This window comes from Mytilus galloprovincialis, chromosome 13, assembly GCF_965363235.1.
Source record: "Mytilus galloprovincialis chromosome 13, xbMytGall1.hap1.1, whole genome shotgun sequence".
NCBI lineage: Eukaryota > Metazoa > Mollusca > Bivalvia > Mytilida > Mytilidae > Mytilus > Mytilus galloprovincialis.
The window spans coordinates 57,438,101-57,451,863 of record NC_134850.1 but is presented as its reverse complement, the minus strand read 5'-3'; the positions used below and the strand labels follow the sequence as shown (position 1 = coordinate 57,451,863).

At 31.4% G+C, this 13,763-nt stretch overlaps 1 long non-coding RNA gene across 1 annotated transcript; it reads right to left on the bottom strand.

Moving 5' to 3' along the window:
* Positions 1–6,324: 6,324 nt before the first annotated feature.
* On the bottom strand, positions 6,325–9,069 carry LOC143055863 (uncharacterized). The gene is made up of 3 exons (XR_012972149.1): positions 8,450–9,069; positions 7,527–7,598; positions 6,325–6,802 (listed from the first exon to the last, which is right to left on the bottom strand). It is a non-coding gene; the product is annotated as an uncharacterized LOC143055863 (long non-coding RNA).
* Positions 9,070–13,763: the final 4,694 nt, after the last annotated feature.

Here is a 13,763-nt window from a genome sequence, read left to right as displayed (position 1 = left end):
AGTACATCCCCAATTATCTTTTAAAAACATCCCCAAAAGATAAACCCTTCCGCAGTTAAATTTGGATAAAAAGTTAAAAACATCCCCAATTAAAATATGGATAAAAATTCAAAACATCCCCAATTAAAATTTGGATAAAAATTAAAAACATCCCCAAAAGATAAAAACTTCCGCAATTAAATTTGGATAAAAGTTAAAAACATCCCAAATTAAAATATGGATAAAAATTTAAAACGTTCCCAATCAAAATTTGGATAAAAATTAAAAACATCCCCAATTAAAATATGGATAAAAAGTTAAAAACATCCCCAAGTAAAATATGGATAAAAATTCAAAACATCCCCGATTAAAATTTGGATAAAAAGTTAAAAACATCCCCAATTAAAATATGGATAAACATTTAAAAACATTCCCGATTAAAATTTGGATAAAAAGTTAAAAACATCCCCAAGTAAAATATGGATAAAAATTTAAAACATCCCCGATTAAAATTTGGATAAAAATTAAAAACATCCCCAAGTAAAATCGTACTGAGTGATCGAGCTCACTCAGTTCATGCATGGTACAAAGGAAAGGATTAGACCACGACTCGGTCGCTGTCTGACCCTTGGTCTGACCAAGTCAACAGACTTGGTCATGTTGACTTGGTCACGGTCCAACTGAGTGATCTATCTCACTCAGTTTATATCAGTATTAGCAGATACTTGATATGTATGGTGGGGACGTTACTATACCTAAATGGAAGGTATAGTATCTGTGAACCCGCAACACAGATGGCGACTTAACTTCCCATACATGTAATCAAGTATCCAATGCTATTACTGATATGTTATGTTTATAAAATAACTACTGAAAAACCTACCACAATAATTAAAATAAAAACATTGCATCCAAGTTTCCTGTGGTAAGAAGTGAAATATTTTTTTTTATTAAAGTACAAATATACTCAGTAGTCCAGTTTTAGTTGGTTTCCTTGAAGGTTTTCAAAAGGATCCAAGAATATTTTCACCGTTTGGGTAAATACAATGCGACAGTAACTCAACAATAGAGTAAAACCAAAAGAAAGCTATGAAAATGTCAAAGTACAGTCTTTCCCAATAAACGATTATGGTATCTAATGCAATATGGTTCTTCTTTTTGCCTTGCAAGTCTTTGCATGAAAAATGACACATTTAGGTCATACCAATGCTAGTCAGATTACCTCCACATAGCTTTGAAATAACTATCAAATGTTAATTATTGTCTGATGATAATGTACCTTCATTTTAAAGGTATACTGTGCACAAAACATAACAGGTCACGATATTCTTGATCCGAGGTTACACAAGAGTCAGATGACAGACAGTGTTATTACTATGTACTAGTAGTACAAATTAGTAGGTACTTATTTCATGATGTAGGTGTTAAAAGGTCACTGTAAGCTAGTTCCACTTTGCTTTGTTTCAAACACTGACTGGAGTACCGAGGCTGTTTTTGAAAAGTTTAAAAGAGGCTTGGATGTAAAATGGTGTATGCCAATGTAGAATGTCTTAGTGACCCATTTTGTATTTTGCTTGTAATTGGTATAATAAAGCATATGCTTACAGACTTGATTTGAATGTTGGAAATTAACCATGAAATGTTAGATACATACACCCTACACACTATTACTGCCTTCTAAGACTGATAAAAACCACATATGATGAGAATGAACTACAAACTTAACAGCAAATATACAGAAGAAACATTAGACCAAGAAATTCATAAAAGACTGGAAAGCAAATTTTCTCAGAATGAAAGAAACATTAATCAGGTGTTAAGTGTGTTGATCACTGCATCTATAACTGTAAGATAATGCTGCTAAAATTGATGAAAAGCTGCAACCCTATCTAGTCACTGAGAAGTGCTACACTGTTAATTTATAAGCAGCACATAATCAGTAACAAGAAAGGCTGTTAACTTGTTAATTTTTGACAGCAGTACTTTAAGAAGTTAAAATGTTTACTCCAGATTTTTTAAGAAAATAAGAACTACACAAGAGAAAAAAGAAAACTGCACTTCCATTAGACCAGTACATCAAGCCCTTATAAAGAAATTAACATTCTGTCCCCAACTACTTTACATACAACTCTCAATATTACCCTCATCTACTCAATTTTCCTTTTTCTCCCTATAGAACATATATCCATACATACCACTCATTATTTACCCTCACCCTTCCTCCATTTCTCTCATATCCATACCAACCTTAACCACCTATGTTAGCCTACACTGTGTGTTAAATATCCCCATGAAAATGTGTTAGTTGATGAAAAGATTTTAATCATGAAGTACCAGGCATGGAAGAATGAAAAAAATCAATACTGAAAGAAGATCTAAACTTTTCAACATATACATTATTTTTTTTTAATATTGAGCCAATTTGGAGTTGTAGTTTTTATTTCAATATTAAATGGTTATCATTATTTTGAAAATTAAGGTAACAGCCAAAGTTACAATAAGCCAAAATGTGTGATGTAAATTTTAATTAAAGAAATTATCCTTGGATAACCATTTTGAAGCCAAAATATATCTATTTAATCAAAAGGTGTAAAAAATATTTTAAAATAAATGAAAGAAAATAGTCTAAATTAAAAATTGCCAAAAGTTTAAAAAATGCCAAATGGTACAAAAGTACCTGTCTGCTGATGTACTAGCCAGCTGGCCTGTGGGTTATCTGGACTTTAAGGTGCTAGTTCACCGAAACAAATGGCCGCAGTGACCACCAGTCTCTTCCTTTTGGAGTACCAATTTTAGAGTCTCTGATTTGACTAAAGCATGACTTATACAGCCAATATAAAAAAACCTGACCCAGTTAACAAATTAAAAAGCCCATCCCCAATTAAAATTTAGATAAAAAGTTAAATACACCCTAAATTTACCTTTTAAAAACATTCCCCAAAATATAAAAACTTCCGCAATTAAATTTGGATAAAAAGTTAAAAACATCTCCAATTAAAATATGGATAAAAATTTAAAACATTCCTGATTAAAATTTGGATAAAAATTAAAAACATCCCCAATTAAAATATGGATAAAAATTTAAAACATCCCTGATTAAAATTTGGATAAAATTAAAAACATCCCCAATTAAAATATGGATAAAAATTTAAAACATTTCCTATTAAAATTTGGATAAAAAGTTAAAAACATCCCCAATTAAAATATGGATAAAAATTTAAAACATTCCCGATTAAAATTTGGATAAAAATTTAAAACATTCCCAATTAAAATTTGGATAAAAAGTTAAAAACATCCCCAATTAAAATATGGATAAAAATTTAAAAACATTCCCGATTAAAATTTGGATAAAAAGTTAAAAACATCCCCAAGTAAAATATGGATAAAAATTAAAAACATCCCCGATTAAAATTTGGATAAAAATTTAAAAACATCCCCAATTAAAATATGGATAAAAATTTAAAAACATTCCCAATTAAAATATGGATAAAAAGTTAAAAACATCCCCAAGTAAAATATGGATAAAAATTTAAAACATCCCTGATTAAAATTTGGATAAAAAGTTAAAAACATCCCCAATTAAAATATGGATAAAAATTTAAAAACATTCCCGATTAAAATTTGGATAAAAAGTTAAAAACATCCCCAAGTAAAATATGGATAAAAATTAAAAACATCCCCGATTAAAATTTGGATAAAAATTTAAAAACATCCCCAATTAAAATATGGATAAAAATTTAAAAACATTCCCGATTAAAATTTGGATAAAAAGTTAAAAACATCCCCAAGTAAAATATGGATAAAAATTTAAAACATCCCCGATTAAAATTTGGATAAAAATTAAAAACATCCCCAAGTAAAATCGAACTGAGTGATCGAGCTCACTCAGTTCATGCATGGTACAAAGGAAAGGATTAGACCACGACTCGGTCGCTGTCTGACCCTTGGTCTGACCAAGTCAACAGACTTGGTCATGTTGACTTGGTCACGGTCCAACTGAGTGATCTATCTCACTCAGTTTATATCAGTATTAGCAGATACTTGATATGTATGGTGGGGACGTTACTATACCTAAATGGAAGGTATAGTATCTGTGAACCCGCAACACAGATGGCGACTTAACTTCCCATACATGTAATCAAGTATCCAATGCTATTACTGATATGTTATGTTTATAAAATAACTACTGAAAAACCTACCACAATAATTAAAATAAAAACATTGCATCCAAGTTTCCTGTGGTAAGAAGTGAAATATTTTTTTTTATTAAAGTACAAATATACTCAGTAGTCCAGTTTTAGTTGGTTTCCTTGAAGGTTTTCAAAAGGATCCAAGAATATGTCACCGTTTGGGTAAATACAATGCGACAGTAACTCAACAATAGAGTAAAACCAAAAGAAAGCTATGAAAATGTCAAAGTACAGTCTTTCCCAATAAACGATTATGGTATCTAATGCAATATGGTTCTTCTTTTTGCCTTGCAAGTCTTTGCATGAAAAATGACACATTTAGGTCATACCAATGCTAGTCAGATTACCTCCACATAGCTTTGAAATAACTATCAAATGTTAATTATTGTCTGATGATAATGTACCTTCATTTTAAAGGTATACTGTGCACAAAACATAACAGGTCACGATATTCTTGATCCGAGGTTACACAAGAGTCAGATGACAGACAGTGTTATTACTATGTACTAGTACATGTAGTACAAATTAGAAGGTACTTATTTCATGATGTAGGTGTTAAAAGATCACTGCAAGCAAGTTTTAAAAGGAGCCAATATAACAAAACATGATACAATTTCAAATGCAGAAACCATTATGGCCTGATCTATGTTAAAAAAAAAAACAAGCGAAAAAAACAAATCGAAATGATTACCATTGAATTTAAAGTGAACCTCAAAGCCGACAGGAATCACCATACCCCAAAACATAATTTAGCAGATGGAGAGTTGTCTCATTGAAACTCATACCACATCTTCTTATATCTATAGAATCACTATACACTAAAATATCATTCTGAAGGAATCAATATACCCAGATATATTATTACAAGCCAACCAGTCTCTTTAGTATGTATTGCTACTAAATGTTGTGTACCAAGCAGATACATAGCAAATACCAGCTTTTAGTCTTGTGTGGTCTGACCCAGCCAGGGATGAAAACTCAAAATAACTGAAACAAGCTTATTTTTAAAAAGCTGTTCTAAATATCATTTTAAAGAAACAAAAAAAAAGTTCAAATTAATGTTATTTATTAAAATGAGAAATGATTAATGAAGCAATCACCTTGTATAATACTGTTACCTAAGATATAAGAATATGGTAATATTGAAAAAAAACATACACCCTGCTTTAGAAAACCCTCATACATATTGTATGGAAGAATCATAGGTGTTTAATTGTTACAGAAATTTCAACTTTACAATCTATTCCACTTGAAAAAAGTAAAACAAATAATAATATATTACATTTTTTGTGACTACTAAACATACAAGTAAAACAATATTAGCATTCTATAAAATATACCATTCTTTTAAATGCATTATGAAATACTATTTGACATTTCTTTTAAACTATTGCAAAAGAATTCACTGGCTAAAATCACGAGGAGCAACATTCAATTTCATGGGCAGGGTGTTAGATATTGTTTTAAAGCTGAGAAAAAATTTACAGTCACAAGATTTACCATTTAATTCATAAACAAGTTAAAAAAATCTTTTCTACAAAAAATAAGAGTTGTCTCCTATTTGAATAAGCCTTATCATGAAATACTGTTACCAAAAGTACCTACAAATATGGGAGATAACTCATTAAACTTTAAAATGAAGTCATGATTGTGAGGAAGGGGCGTTTAATATCAGATAAAATTGAGAATGGAAACACTTTGGAGATGATGATGACGTAAATATAATTTGTAATCACCATGTCAGACCAAACCACTTACCACGTAATGCATTATCTAGAATTATGTTTACAAGCTGGTTTTATTCACAGAGCTCTAAATAATACTGTCATCTTACTTAATTTACATCTGATATAGCATATCTAACATAAAATATATAACAATTATAAGTAAACCAATACATTCTTATTTATTGCAGGCCTTCCATGCAGAGAACAAACTAGCTCATATGAGAAGATAAGCATTGTAAGCAGTGTATTCCCACCCCTTAACCCTAAATCTCACCCTGCTAGTTTCCATTTCTCACAACTTATGCTCAGTTTGTTAAATTCAAAAACAAGTTAAAATCTTTTTAAGAGTTGTCTCCTATTTGCATCAGCCTTATCACGAAATACTGTTACCAAAAGTACCTTCAAATATGGGAGATAACTCAATAACTCATTAAACTCTAGTAGTTATCTGGAATTATCTGTAGTGATTTTGACGAAGAGTTGTCTCATTGTCAACATTTCACATCTTCTTATATTTATTTACTCATAATAGGACAGTAGGAAGTTAGAACAGGAGTAAAACAATATGCCCCCCCCCCCAACTAAAAGGGCATAAAAATAAATTTTAACCAATGGCAGCTGGTTGTTCTCACAAGTCCCATCAAAGTCTTACATTAAACACCTAGTACATGTATTAATTAAGACTATTTAGGGGAAACTGTAGGCCTGTGATATTCGAAAGTAATCGACATATCTGGTTTAAAAGAATGAATTTTTACAACTGGCTCTCCCCTCTTTCTATCTCTCAGATTAAACATAATTGTATTACTACATATTTTTTTGTCAATAAGTGTTTCCAAGTTCCTCAGATCAACAGAATCCATTCTTCTACTTCAGTTGATTTTTAAATTAACAAGCACGCTTTGTCTACAAATAGAAAATAAAATTTCATTCAAAACATGTAAACTAAAATTCACAAAAAATTATATATAATGTTGATGTCAGAAGATATTTACATTTTATCCATATATGGAGTAATCAGGAGACAGAGGCTGAAGAAATTCTTCATATAAAGCAGTTTTAGATTTGTATCAAATCTTATGGCATCTTAAGTATGAAATGCCACCATTGTACTTTCATTTTGCTTCAGATTTGTTTAAAATAAACATGTCAATTTTTTCAGGCACCATGGATTAAAAATGTTCATTCAACCAAAGATTTGATGGATAAGGACAATATGCCTTCAAACTAGTTTAACCCTGCCACACTCTGTATGTGCCTGTTATTCAGTGGTTAATGTTTGTTGCTGTGTAACATATTTGTTTTGTTCATTATTTTGGACATGAATTAGGCAGTTTGTTTTCTCGACTGAATTTTTTTACAATTTTCATTTTTTTGTCAATTTATAGCTAACGTAACATGTATGTGGTATGGGTTTTACTCATTTTTGAAGGCAGAATTGTGACCTATAGCTGTTAATTTATATGTCATTTGGTTTTTGGAGAGTTTTCCAAATTGCAATCATACCACATCTTCATATTTCTATATCTGTAATTAGGTATTGCATTATTATAGAAGCAATAAACTAGAACCGTTCATTATCTTTAATGTTACCTTGAAACAAGGATTTTGTTACCGTCAACATACATACCTTAAAGTTGATATTATTTTACATCCAGGTCCTACTTTCCTTAGATTTTACTTCAATAAATATCCAGGATAACTGAAAAAAAAATGAATCCTTAACTGTGATGGTAGTAAAAACACTTATTGAAGATCGTATGTTGACCAATTAGTTGTTAACTTGTATATCTTTTAGTCTCTGGTGGAGTCAGTTGTCTCATTGACAATTAATTACCACATCTTATTTCGATATTTATACATGTATATGAAATTTAGTCAATTTAATCAACATCTAATCATAGCAGTTAATACAGATAAATAAGATATACTATTGCTAAAGTGACATATAGGTCCAATGAGCCAGGTGTAAATATCAAATTGCTATGAATATAAATGTAATTGTTTAGATGTATGTGATGATACACAAATATTATTGCAATATATAATATATAAACCTATAGATATTATCTAATCAATACATCTTTCTATAATAGAAAGCAATTTTTTTTTTAAATTCAAATATAAGAGCAGTTTTAACACCAGAAAGAGAGCGATAGAAAGAGAAAGAGAGTGAGAGAGAAAAGTGTGGTGAGTTTTCAATACATTGAATTTTATTTTAGTATAGTAAATACAGCATTTTCATTTATAACATGTATAATATTAAATGTAAAGTATTTACATAATGTATGTAATACATATTTTGGCCATATCTGTTAATTGTGACCTGTGGAACAGGAACTGTACCCTTGCTTTTCTTTCAGGAGCACCAATGTTTTTAAAATTCTCTATTATATTGGGTTAGTTACTCAATCTGGTTTTCTGGTTAGTGTCAGATTTCTCCCTTAGAAATTTCTCCCTTTTCTACACTAAAATGCGAACTTGTACATCAAAATCATAGCTGCTGAAATGAAATGACTAGACATCTACTACATGTACCTGATGCATATTTACCTTGTCTTTCAAATGTTAAAGCTTCATGCAGACCCAGTTGTGATGTTCCTCATCTGGGAGATTAATCAGTATATAATCATTCTTCCTTTTTACAAGGATAGGTTGTTGGCATATCTCTCAATCCCAAACCTGAAGAACCAGAGAATGTTTACTCAAGCTTTATTTCATTTAGATCAATTGCAGACCAAGGCTGAAGAGTCAAATCTACCAAAAATTTCATATCAGAGTTTTCTTCTCCTAGACATCCTTTGAAGGCTGATGACCATCATCTAGCGGGCTATTTTACCCATAACTGGGGCAAGGTTGATGAGTGTAGGGATGTCCGCATGTCGATCGGCCTACACACTTCATCTCTAGGGACCTTGCTACTCCGAGATCCTCTACAGTAAAGCCTAGGACACTAGATCCTAGTTACCATGTGCTGTCACGGGGAGGCACTGTAGAAGTCTTGTTAGTGTAGAGGCTATGTACTGGAAGGAAAGACTTACGCACTCAGCTTTCTTTTCACCTATGAATATAAGCTATCCAGCGGCAGTGTAAGAGTCTATGACTCCCAACCACACTAGACGCATACACAAACCTGTGGTAACACCACCAGCACACAAAAAAAAGGGGTCATTATTTCAAATTTAGAAAAAAGAAGGTTTATTTAAATTAAGAAAAAAAAATTGTTATTTATTCAAATTTAAAAAAAGAAATTGTTATTTATTCAAATTTAAAAAAAGAAATGGTTATTTATTCAAATCTAATAAAAAGTAAGGTTTATTTATTTATTTATTTTAAAAAAGGAAGGATTATTTATCTAAATTTTTTAAAAGGAAGGTTTATTTATTTAAATTTAGAAAAAGGAATGGTTATTTATATAAAAACTAGAAAAGGAATTGTTATTTATTTAAAATCCAGAAAAGAAAGTGTTATTTATTTTAATTCAGAAAAGAAAGTGTTATTTCTTTAAAATCTAGAAAAGAAAGTGTTATGTATTTAAATTCAAAAACGAAAGTGTTCATTATTTTGAAATTTATAATGCATTTCATCCAAAAGTACAGGGTTATTTGTACTTCACAAACTTTAAAGCAACTAAACAGTATCAGAACAGTGTGAAATTACAACACCAACACATTACTTACTTCCCCTCCTTACCCAGCAACTCTCTATTACACTAGGTCATGGAGTAGCCCTCCCCAACCTCCAAGCCCTCAAATAGACTGGACTCTCATGGGTTAACCCTCCCCTACCCCAAGCCCTTAAAAACAAGTCCCTGGATTTCCATGGGGTAATCCTCCCTGACCCAAAAACCATTAAAAACAAGTCCCTGACTCCCATGGGGTAACCCTCCCCGACCCAAAGCCCTTAAAAACAAGTCCCTGGATTTCCATGGGGTAACTCTCCCTGACCAAAAAATCCTTAAAATAAGTCCCTGGATTCCCATGGGGTAACACTCCCAGACCCACAATCCCTTAAAAACAAGTCCCTGGACTTCCATGGGGTAACCCTTCCCGACCCCCATCCCTTAAAAACAAGTCCCTGCATGGACTCCAATGGGGTAACCCTCCCTGAACCCCGATCCCTTAAAAACAAGTCCTTGGACTCCCATGGGTTAACCCTCCCAAATCCCCATCCCTTAAAAACAAGATCCTGGACTCCCATGGGGATTCCCGACCCCTAATCCCATAACAACAAGTGCCTGGACTCCGATGTGGTAACCCTCCCTCAGACCCCCAAGCCCTTAAAAACAAGTCCCTGGACCCCCATGGGATAACCCTCCCCGACCCCCATGCCCTTAAAAATAAGTCCCTGGACTTGTTTTGGGTTAACTATCCCCTACCCTGTTGCCCTTAAATACAAGTGTCTGGAGTCTCACTCTCCCTTTCATCCGACCCCTAGGCTTCTCCTCCAAGACCTCTGAGCTCTTAAATTCCAGTTCCTGGATGTTGCCTTATTCCACCCAAGCTGCTCCAAAGCTCAGTCCCAGGTCAACTATATATAAAGCTGTTGCTATGTGGGTCGAGGGGATAATTAAAGAAAACGAAGAAGAAAACATCAGCAAGCCAGTATAACCTTTACCTTTTATTCTATCCATATTGTGATTGGGTATGGTGATTGGGTATGGTGATTGGGTATAGTGATGGGGTATAGGGATGGGGTATAGTGATTGGGTTTGGTGCTTGGGTATAGTGATTGGGTTTGGTGATTGGGTATAGTGATAGGGTATAGTGATGGGATATGGTGATTGGGTTTCATGTCTAGTTTATAGGTAATGTTCTACTGACTTGCTAGTGTTCAATTTTTAAACAATTTTAAAAAAAAGTAAGTAATGTATTCATGTTGCAATCAGACGCTATAATATTGTTAAATTCAAGTTGTTGGAAGTCCAAATCTCAGTGAAACATTAAAATTTTCAAACTAATTTAGTTATTGTGAGCTAAACTTTGATATCTAAATTTAGGAAATGGAATGGTTATTTATTCAAATTTGGAAAAAATTAACAGTTATTTATTTTAATTCAGAAAAAGATAATTACTTTAAAAAAGCATTTTTACTCAACAATTACATGGATATATTTTAATGCTTCTTTAATAAATTTTAGTGATTTGTTTGAAATTTAATAAAGAAAAAAAAATATTGCTAAATTTTGTTTGAAATCTAAAATCTTTTGTTTTTATCGTTAAAATTAAATAAATTTGGATGTTTTTATTCAAAATAATTAAAAGGAAAATTCCTGTAAAAATAATGTATCGGCCATTACTTCCATCACGACATAATTCAATTCCGCCTTCCCATAAAAATAATGTATCCATTACTTCCATCACGACATAATTCAATTCCGCCTTCCCATGAAAATAATGTATCCATTACTTCCATCACGACATAATTCAATTCCGCCTTCCCATGAAAATAATGTATCCATTACTTCCATCACGACATAGTTCAATTCCGCCTTCCCATGAAAATAATGTATCCTTTACTTCCATCACGACACAATTCAATTCCGCCTTCCCATGAAAATAATGTATCCATTACTTCCATCACGACATGATTTCATCAAAATCCGGAAGATGTTCTGTGTTTCTCAACCACTATCCAGTCTATCAGAAACATTCTGAAATTAAACTGAAGAAAGGATTAAAATACCTGAAAAAAAACTATTAATTATTATGCATAGATATTACAGTGTATTTTTTTTTTTTTTTTTTATTTTTCTTTTTTTTTTTTTTTTTTTTTTTTTTTATAAAAGTAGAATGTTTGTCACCACTAAATTATCAGAGACCATCTTTCCAACACATTACTTCAAATTAAAATTAAATATATTGCAGGTTACTTTTGATATTAATTATAATAAACATGAAATAATTTTTTTTTATCACAAATCTGCAATGTTTTGTGTTTGAATCAGTCCCAATAAAATATCTCAATGAAATGTTACTTTTAACTTTCAGGGAAAAAACTACAGACCAAAATATAAAAAAAGTATAGACTTTTGCATAAAATACCAAGTAATGTGAGGAAACCAATCGTATGCAGGAAAAGCTCAGTTGTAGTGACATTTATTCTCGGTATTACTAGTGACAGATAAGTACTGAAACTTGTACTTACAAGAGATCTAAACACCTCTACAACTATAACCTCCACTGGACAATTGTGAGTTCTAAAATAAAACGAGTATGGACGTCATGCAGTAAGATAAAGCAGTGGTATCTACTGCGCCAACTGTAGGAAATTTTATTTTTTTACCAGTGTATGTCATTTTGTTTTACTATATACTGCAACTCCAAGAACTTTTTTTGTTGGTGACTTGTCTTTGTGTGATTTTTTTTGTGTGTGAATTTTTTACGTGTGAATTTTTTGCGTGTGAATTCCTTGTGTGTGAATTTTTAGTGTGTGAATTTTTTTGTATGCGAGTTTTTAGCGTGTGAATTTTTAAGTCAGTTGTGTTGTATGTTTACCCAATTTTGGCTCCTCCGTCGTAATTATTGTAATGTTAACCAATTATGTCAATAAAAAGAAACAAGTAAGGCAAATACCACCCGTTTTCAATTTGTTCAGGTTGTCATAATGGAGTGGACCATTTGACTTAACCAGGTTTTATAGATTCCCCCTTTTTTAATTTACCATGAAGTCTATGCAAATAGATATGGCACTATGGAATGATTTTTAAGGTCATATTCAAAGAGGAGACCCTCAAGGTTGATCAAGGATGTCAAGGTCAGAGTCATGCCCTTCAGAACGATGTTCATAATACAGCATCTATACTAAAATAAAAATAAAAATTTGAATGTTGTAAAATTTTTATAAACAACTGGTCTGAAGAAAAAAGTTATAAAAATTAAAAAAATAAATAAATTATGAAAGCCAAAGACAAAACAAAAATTTAATAAATTCATTAATATTGACTTTAAAATCTATTGGAACAGTTATACATTTAATCTGACTCTAAATTTAATTGACATTAACCAATTTTTCTTTAAATAGTAAATTTATGTAGCTCAGAAATACCAAACTGTTCTGAAAATTGCTAGAATTATAAACATTCCTAAATAACGTCCCTCCACAGAACAGTACACAATACCCTTAAGATATCTTTCTCTCTGCTCTATTATTATCTCGTTCATTCATTCATTCATTCACACATCTTCCAGACGACCTATTTAGGAAGTATCATGTTAGTTATCCCACCCAGGTTAGTTCTTGATACTTTGTGAATAAAATGGTTTAATATTGATGTACCAGACATGGAGGGATGATTAAACAAGAAGTTTCATTTACCAGGTTTCCAGGAAAGGTGTTATTTTATTTTACATTTTACAAAAAAGTTTAGAAAAAATCCAAATTAAAACAAGTCATGTTTATCAAAAAGAAAAAGATATTGTAAGATGGCAACCATAAGCATCTGACCTTTCTAAATCTTATTTCTAAGACCTTGGGAATTTGAAACTTTTCTGATCTCAGTGATTTACTGATTCGTTTCAGTTGTACATTCGTCTCTACATCTTCTATATAGTTGGTTTTATCCCACAAAACAGATCTTGTCTTGCTGATAATTTTTAAATTCTTTTCAAATTTTTTTCTCTCTATAATATAGTTTTTATTCTATCTCTCTATAATATAGTTTTTAAATTTTTCTCTCTCTATAATATAGTTTTTAAATTTTTCTCTCTCTATAATATAGTTTTTAAATTTTTCTCTCTCTATAATCTAGTGTTTTCTATCTATTTATAATTCATAGTTTTTTCTATCTATAAATAGTATATGTCCAAAATATGGTTAAAAAAAAGGTCATTAAAAGGGAAACAACTCCAAAAAATGTTGACTGACA